The sequence below is a fragment of the Macadamia integrifolia genome, chromosome 10 (genome assembly GCF_013358625.1).
Source record: "Macadamia integrifolia cultivar HAES 741 chromosome 10, SCU_Mint_v3, whole genome shotgun sequence".
Lineage (NCBI taxonomy): Eukaryota > Viridiplantae > Streptophyta > Magnoliopsida > Proteales > Proteaceae > Macadamia > Macadamia integrifolia.
Window position 1 is genome coordinate 14,494,376 of NC_056566.1, and position 7,751 is coordinate 14,502,126.

The following is a 7,751-nucleotide window of genomic DNA, read 5'->3' on the forward strand; positions in this document are numbered from 1 at the left end:
GACTTATATTAGAACTCAACTACTTAATTGTCTGCCATTGAGCTAGAAGCTCATCCCCACTTTCAAAAGAATTGTTGAAAACAAACAAATGGATAATTGAAAATGCCATCACATGAGGTGTGTATAATTGAATTTTTTTCTTTCGAAAAGTTTGGCATGTGACGAGGCCTTATCTATCTAATGGTCAAAATTACTAAATCATCCTTTCACATGACATAATTTTGAAGATCATACCAAAGAACTTTTCAAAAGGCTGGTAAGAAAAAAAAGGAAGAATAATAATAGCCTCAAAACTGAAATGTTCATTAAATATGAGATCTAGTCAAACTAAATGATAACCTTATCCATCCAACTAGTGGAGCCACAAGGAAAATGATGGACCTTGATATTTATCTAAGCCTCTAAATTTGACTTGATCAATCGAAAAATATAATTTTATTCATCCAACAATCAAAAAGTAAGTTGACAATGTAAAGAGAATGATAAGTCTTACAATTGAGATGGACCACTAAATTTGATATTTATTGATTGAAGGATAAGGTTATCTATTCAACGATCACAGTAAGTTATGTTTGACAATATTGATCCTTCCTTGGCAGTGAAGAAAATGTTTTTCTCTTTTGGATATTTTCCTGCTTCAAGTTACTAAGTTTTGTAGGAAGAAAAAAATAATAAGATAATATTTTAGTTTTCATAACAAAACCATGTTAAAGGGCAACTTATATAATTCCCTATACTTAATTAAAAAATATATTAATTAGCATTCTTCTTTGCCTAGACTTTCCTTTTGTGCAATAACCCATATCTTAGATAATTCCTTTTAGCCAAAATATTCAATATCTATTGCTTGCCAAGCACCCTTGGAATAGTATTGTAATATTATCTTATACCTGATGGCTTGTCCAATAAATGGCTAGGATTCGGAATCATTAATGCTTCTACGTTTAATTTGTAATCAAACCATCTTATATTTGCAACGGTTTTGCAACTCATCCCGTTGACAAATTAATTGTGTTAAAGTAGAACTTTGCATCTTTTATTGCTTTTGCCTTAGCCTTTCATCGATATTTCAAATCAAAGGTTTTTTCTTCTCTTTTTTAATTTTTTTGGTGAAAGATTTCAAATCAAGGTTTTTACCCAATCATGATTTTGACCGTCTGATCAAATATTCATTAAAAAAAAATTATCCAGAAATGAACGCTTTCTAGTCACATGGTCTATATCCATATACAAAGAGCGGTGAAATAACACCCAACCGTCATGAAATCCAAAAAACCCATCTCCTGCCGCCATGTGAATCCTTTCATTAGCCCCCATGCTGGCATAGGGATGTGTGAACAAGGAGTCTTTTTTCCCCCCGAAAGTTATATTGTAAACAGGGACATTGTTAGTTTTTCTTGTACTCCACTCATAAAATAAGTGCTTACCTTTACTCTCCAGCTAAGGTTTGGCAAGCTCTATAAAATCTTGCGTAGGCTTGTCATTGGAGTAATGCTTAAGGGATGCTTAGCTTCCTCTTTCTTTTTCTCTCTCATCTTCATATGAAACAAACTTGCTGCCTTCTTATTACTCTGATGAAATTAATTGGTGCTCTCATTTTATCCAAATTGAAAAATGATTTATTATTATGTCACTGTAAAAGTTGTCATTGTTTTGTAAATTTTTTTAATACACCCGTGAAATAGACAAGATTTACTTTCATTGAAAAAAAATATATTTAACACTTTTGACTGTTAATAAGAAAGTCCCAATAAATTATATATGATGCTTAATCCGCTATCTATCTATCAATATGTGTATGTATAGACAAACTTTTTGGAATAATCAATGGTCCCAATATCTATCACATTACAAAAAGAATGGGGCCTGCAAGTTTGTGTATAGGCAGATGTCAATAAGGTCCCTTGTTCACATGTAAATTTTCAATTCAAAGAGAGTTTGCCAAGTGATTAATTTGACTATTGAAGGATATTATATAATAATGTTGCAGTATCGTATACATGAATGGACATATATGAGGGTGCATGGCAATACATAAGAGACTATTTGATTAAATTAGGTTCATAAATTTGACACATGACTAATCATCTATCCAATTGTCAAAATTGCCAAATCATTATTCTTTGTGGCACGCACAATTGAGATCAATCACTTTGATAAACAAGCCCTTCAAATGAGTTTTGTTCCAATACACACATACATTCATCCGCGTATATAAGGCAAAACTTTTCCTTCAACACGGGGTTCAACCACCTATCTTGACTTGATTATTGCTCCCCTATTTTATGAAACCAATAATACCCCCAACTGTTCCTTGATACTTTCTCCACACCATTTGAACCCCTCGATCAAGGAAGAATCCTTTGACCATGGGTGTGGAAAAATTTTGTCCTATATATAATAGTTGGGGATTGCAACTTGGTCGCATAGCTATTGACCAGTGTAGGACCAACTAGGGGAGTTGCATAGGGATCCAACAAGGGGGCATGGTAGTCTTTTTGCCACCTCTTATTTTTAAGAGTAGGGGCTTGTGATCGGGTAGAGTTCTTTTCTCCATATGATGTACACTTTTGTATTAAAATTTTCTTATTGGCATCATATATAGTTGAAAAACCAAGTTTTTTGACTTGACTCGCCCTGCTCAAAACTTGGTGACCGGGGCAAGTCGTGTTGATCATTAATTTTTTAATAAAAATATATACATCCCCCTAAAAATAGAGCTAGTTTTATTATATGGGTAGTATAGTAATTTCATTACCCTTGGAGAGTTTTAAATACATTATGCTTTTTGGACATAACCTGGTGTACGTGTACTTGCTATTCCTTCTTACGTGTTCCTTTTTCCCTTCCCAACAAACACACACATGAAGAGATGGAATGGGTCAAATAAAGACATGAAGAGTTGGAAGAGGGAGAGAGGACCAAACCACGAAGCCCTTAAGTCATAAATGTCATAAATTAAAAAATTTAATATAATTGTGGGTTTGCTGCCTGAGCTTCACTTTAGGTTTTGGGAGAAGAGATTTCAATACCCAAGTTGGGGGTAGAGGACAATGGAGATATAACTAAGATTTATTAAAGGTTTGGCCGATTTAGTATTTTGGGTTAGACCATATTTAAAAGGATGAATTGAATCACTGAGTTCTATGTGACTCGGGAAGCCAACTGTGATCTTACTTTTTTGTCCCTTGTTTTATTCTCAACATATATTTAATATAAGGGTAAAAATGAATTTTCAAGAAGTTGAAAGTCATTTAATTGAATTTTTAATGACGTTCCTTTATAAAATTATAGGTTTATCATCATTAAAAAATCTTTATTAAATGTTTTTTAAATAATACAAAAGGGTAATTATAAAATGTCAGATTTACTCTCATTGAAAAATCTATCTTAAATATTTTTTAAAATAAGACAAAGAGCAATTAAGTGTAAAGCTCTAAATAAACCAATAGATATGTCATTTAGCCAGTCCTATTTGTATATGTACATATATAAAGTAATTTTTCTTGGGCAAAACAAGTATTTTTACATAAAATGTATAGATATAGAGAGAGCCACACTAGGGCACAACTCAAGCCTCAGCGTAGACTTGGCCTTACCTAACTTTTAGGTCTAGAATCCCAACCCTAACTCTGCTAACCCTTGAAATGTTCAATTTAGACTTCAAAAATTTTTGGACAGATTTGAGAGTGTGTCTAGACGTAATAGGTGCAAAAAGACCATGTTGCCCGACGTTGAAGATGCGCATGCGTATGCCCTCCCATTGGCCCTACTTGCTAGCGTGTATGTGCGCCAATGGATAGCATTCTCTTGCCTCCGTCTTTTTTTTTTGCCACTCTCCAATAGGAAAATGACACTTTAGTATTATCTTACCCTCCCATGCGTATTCATTCTAAGGGTATCCTAATGACTTGTGACCATATGTGATTCTCTTGTTGGAGCATGGCCAAACATACTCATTAACAGGCATGGTCTTAGCATTTCCCCTCATGGATGTAGTTCACAATATCAGCATCGATACTAGTCATTCGTGATATGGATACCAATATATATGAGTTGTATCAAGCTAAATGGCTAGTATTGGATGAATATATATATATATATATATATATTATTTTTTTCTTTTAATAACAAAAAATGGATGCTCATACTATTGAAGCTGATCTTCATATCAATATGGAACATGTTGATACCAACATGAATAGATCAATAAGACCAGACCAATCCAATACCAATACTTAAAATCACATTTCTATACTCAATTGCCAAATACAGTTTAGAGTTTAATAATACTTGGCTATGTTTCGAAGGCAAGAAAAGAAAAAAAATCAAAAAATGTTTAATGTTTTTATTTTGGGGGGTAAATTTAAATTCATTCAGATAGAAGATATATGATATACAAGGTTTCACTACAAAGTACCAAAAACCAAGAAATGTAATATGACAATCATATTTTACATGTCATTAATAGGGCCTTTCAGGCTAGGGATGGAAAAACCAAACACTTCCCTATAAATAAAGGTGTAAACAAAACCTTCAAAACTACGGGATACATAAAATATATCCTTGGTTGGAGATATCCTTCTTGATCTCGTTGTTTTGAATAGACCGTATCATGTCGCTTGCCTCAGACAAGAACACGGTATTTTGTCAGTCATCTCACGTGTCCCGACTGCCTCAGAAGACATGGCTTCACTCTCATTCATGAATAAACCATCGAAATTCTTGAAGACCATGTGAATGGCCGACAAGAGTAGCACAGTAAAAAGGTCAATGATTAGAATCTTGAGGACTCCTAATCTTCCGACGATTTCTCTTCCCGTTTGTGCTAGATCGACTTGGAGATTCCCTCCTGGGATGAACCTCCCAATTACAAGGTGAAATTCAAGTGTAGGTATGGTGGAAAGATCCAGTCTCGCCCTCACGAAAACCAACTTGCTTACGTCTGTGGTGACACCAAGATCGTTGTAATTGACCAGCGCATAGAATTCAACGGCATCATCTCCAAGCTTTCTAAACCTCAGCACCCCGAGGTCTGTTTCAAGTACCAGCTCCCAGGTGAAGACCTAGGCCCATTTGATAACGTTTCAAGAAACGCGTTTCTATCATTTTTGTGTCTAGAAACGGCAGAAAATGAACAAAAAACGTTTGACAAACTGTTTCGTTTCACTTGTTTTCAGAAATAGAAAATTGAAATTTCTACCTATTTATAGTTCTAGAAATGCCCTAGACGAAATAAGTTGAACTTGTTTATGCGTTTCTGGAAACGACTACCAGCAATGAAACAAGTTGAACTTGTCTCGCGTTCGGGAGAACTCATCGCAGAATAAACTCATCCTCTCCACCACCACCACCTGTGACGCTTCGTCGCCTTCGTTGGATTTCTGGGAGAAGGCGATGAGAGACACATACTGCTAAAATTTGATACAAAACGTAATCCAATTTTGGAACTTCCATTGTATTTATCACTTGTTGTCGTCGAAGAGCTCTCTTTCTCTCTCTGGGTTTCGCAGTTGCGCTTCGTCTTCTTGGCTGACTCTATAGTCTTCGTATTTATGTGCTTCAAAATGCAGAAAGACACGGACATGGATTTACGTCTCTGAAATTTTTAGTTTCGTTTGATATATTACGGGTGGGGTTGTCTGGAGAGTGAGAGAGAGAGAGGGGATCAGAAGCGAAGAAATGCCACAGTTTCTTCGCGCTTGGTTCCTGATCTTGGCTCTGTATGCCCTGTTCTTTCTAGTGGCTTTTGTGTTTTGTAGCTTACCAGTGATTTTGAACCTAGAATGAGCTTTTCCTGTGAAACACATAATCTATTTAGCTGAGCTTGGAGCTCGTGACAGGGCAAGGCATCGTCGAATCTTGCAGAGTGTCGGTGGGGTTATCGATTTTTCCTCTGGTTGGTCCATGATTTGGCTGTAGTAGTGGTGGTGTTGGAGGAGGTTTTGGCATCAGTTGTCTTGTTGGGTCGGAGATCGCCATTCAAACCCTCATTAGCTAAAGCTGCTTCACTGAAACAGAACAAATTATCAAACACCTTATTTTATGTTTCTGTTTCCAAAAACGGCAATTTCCGTTTCTACCGTTTCTTGAAATAGAAACGGCAGAAATGTTGTCAAACGGGTCCCTAGATTCCCTCATCTCCATCACCACTAGTGAGGATCTCGAGCATATGATGATCAAGAATGTCGAGATTGAGTGTCTTCACCATGCCTCTACAAATCCCGCTCATCTTCATCTCTTCTTGTTCCCAATCAAACTTCCCCTTCTTGTTGAGCCCATAACTGACTAGTTTGGCAAAGCCTTGAATACCTTGCTCATCCAATCTCTAGATGCCTTTTCCCCCCTTGCGGGGCTGTCGATCGCGGACAATGGACTGGGGACCAACACAGACAACTAGGAAGACCGATTGGAAGGTGGTATTCGCCTCTTGGAACCCAAAACCAAGGAGATAGATCGAGAGCCTCATCAAACCACAAACACAACAAACAGATTGGAAAAACTCTACTAAAGAGGTTGTACAATATACCAGGTTGTTGTAAGATGGGCGACAAAGGGCAACAACTACCGGAGGGGAAAATGCATAGTGGAAGATGGGGCGGAGATGCAGTGGAAGAGGAGGAGGGTGAAGAGGACAAATCTACTACAATTCTGCAAACATAACAAATTTGGGCAAGAGAACAAAAAAATGGTGATGAAAACTACAGATCTAACCTCAGAGGGGCGATGGAAGTGGAAATGGAAATGGATTAAGAGAACAACAAGAAGAAGAAAACAAGAAAAACTCGTCACTAGGGTGGTGATGAAGCTACATCTTAACAAAATGGTGATCATCTACAGGTGTTGTCGGTTGCAACAAAGCGAAACATAGTAGGGAAAAGAAAGCTACTTGGTCACGTGGTTCCTGCACCAGATATAGGGAGCATCAAATTACCAACCCACCTCTTATGAACTCAAAAATCCCACAAGTGTGGATGCTCTCATTCCTCCCCCCATGTTGGTTTTGGGGCTCCACTACCAAATAGTGATCTCTTGCCCTAAACCAAGTTAAAAAGCGGGAAAATGCTACCAAGTTGATCAGATGTCCAACTTTTATCACTATCTCTCCCTCCCCTTTGGAAAATGACCCTGCCGCCCTTTGTATCCCATTATTTTATTGGTTGAGTCGCTAGTTCCAAGAAAGCTAGCAGCATGCCCCAACCTTCTCCCTTAAAAAAAAACCCCTAAGGTTGTGTTTGTTCAATGAAGAAAAGTGGAAAAGGAAAAAAGGGGTGGGTTAGTTGGGATGTTTTCTATGAAATATTATAAAACCATGATCGTTTGGTTGTCAAGGGTGGACTTTGTGGGGAAGAGAGGGTAAATCGCTTGGGTATACAATGTTTGACTTGATTCACAGCAAACACACGGATGGATGATGAATAAGAGCAAAAGAGGGTTTTAGTATTGCCGAGGGTCTCAATGATAGATGGATGATGAGTGAGAGAGCACTGTTTGATGCCTAAGCCGGCAAGGGTGCTGAGTTTGAAATTTGAAGTCGAAGAGTATTGAGAAGATGGTTTCTTCTATTGCATAAGCAAAGAAACGAAGAAGAAGAAGAAGAGGAGACAATGTTGAAATCCTTTCCTTTGCTTTCGGCAAGTGTTGCCTCCACATTGAACCCACACTCCACACCTTTCATCCCAACCCTAGCACCCCTCGCCCCAACCCCAATGCCCCTCGTCTCCTTGACTCCACCTTGGCCCTCCTCGATT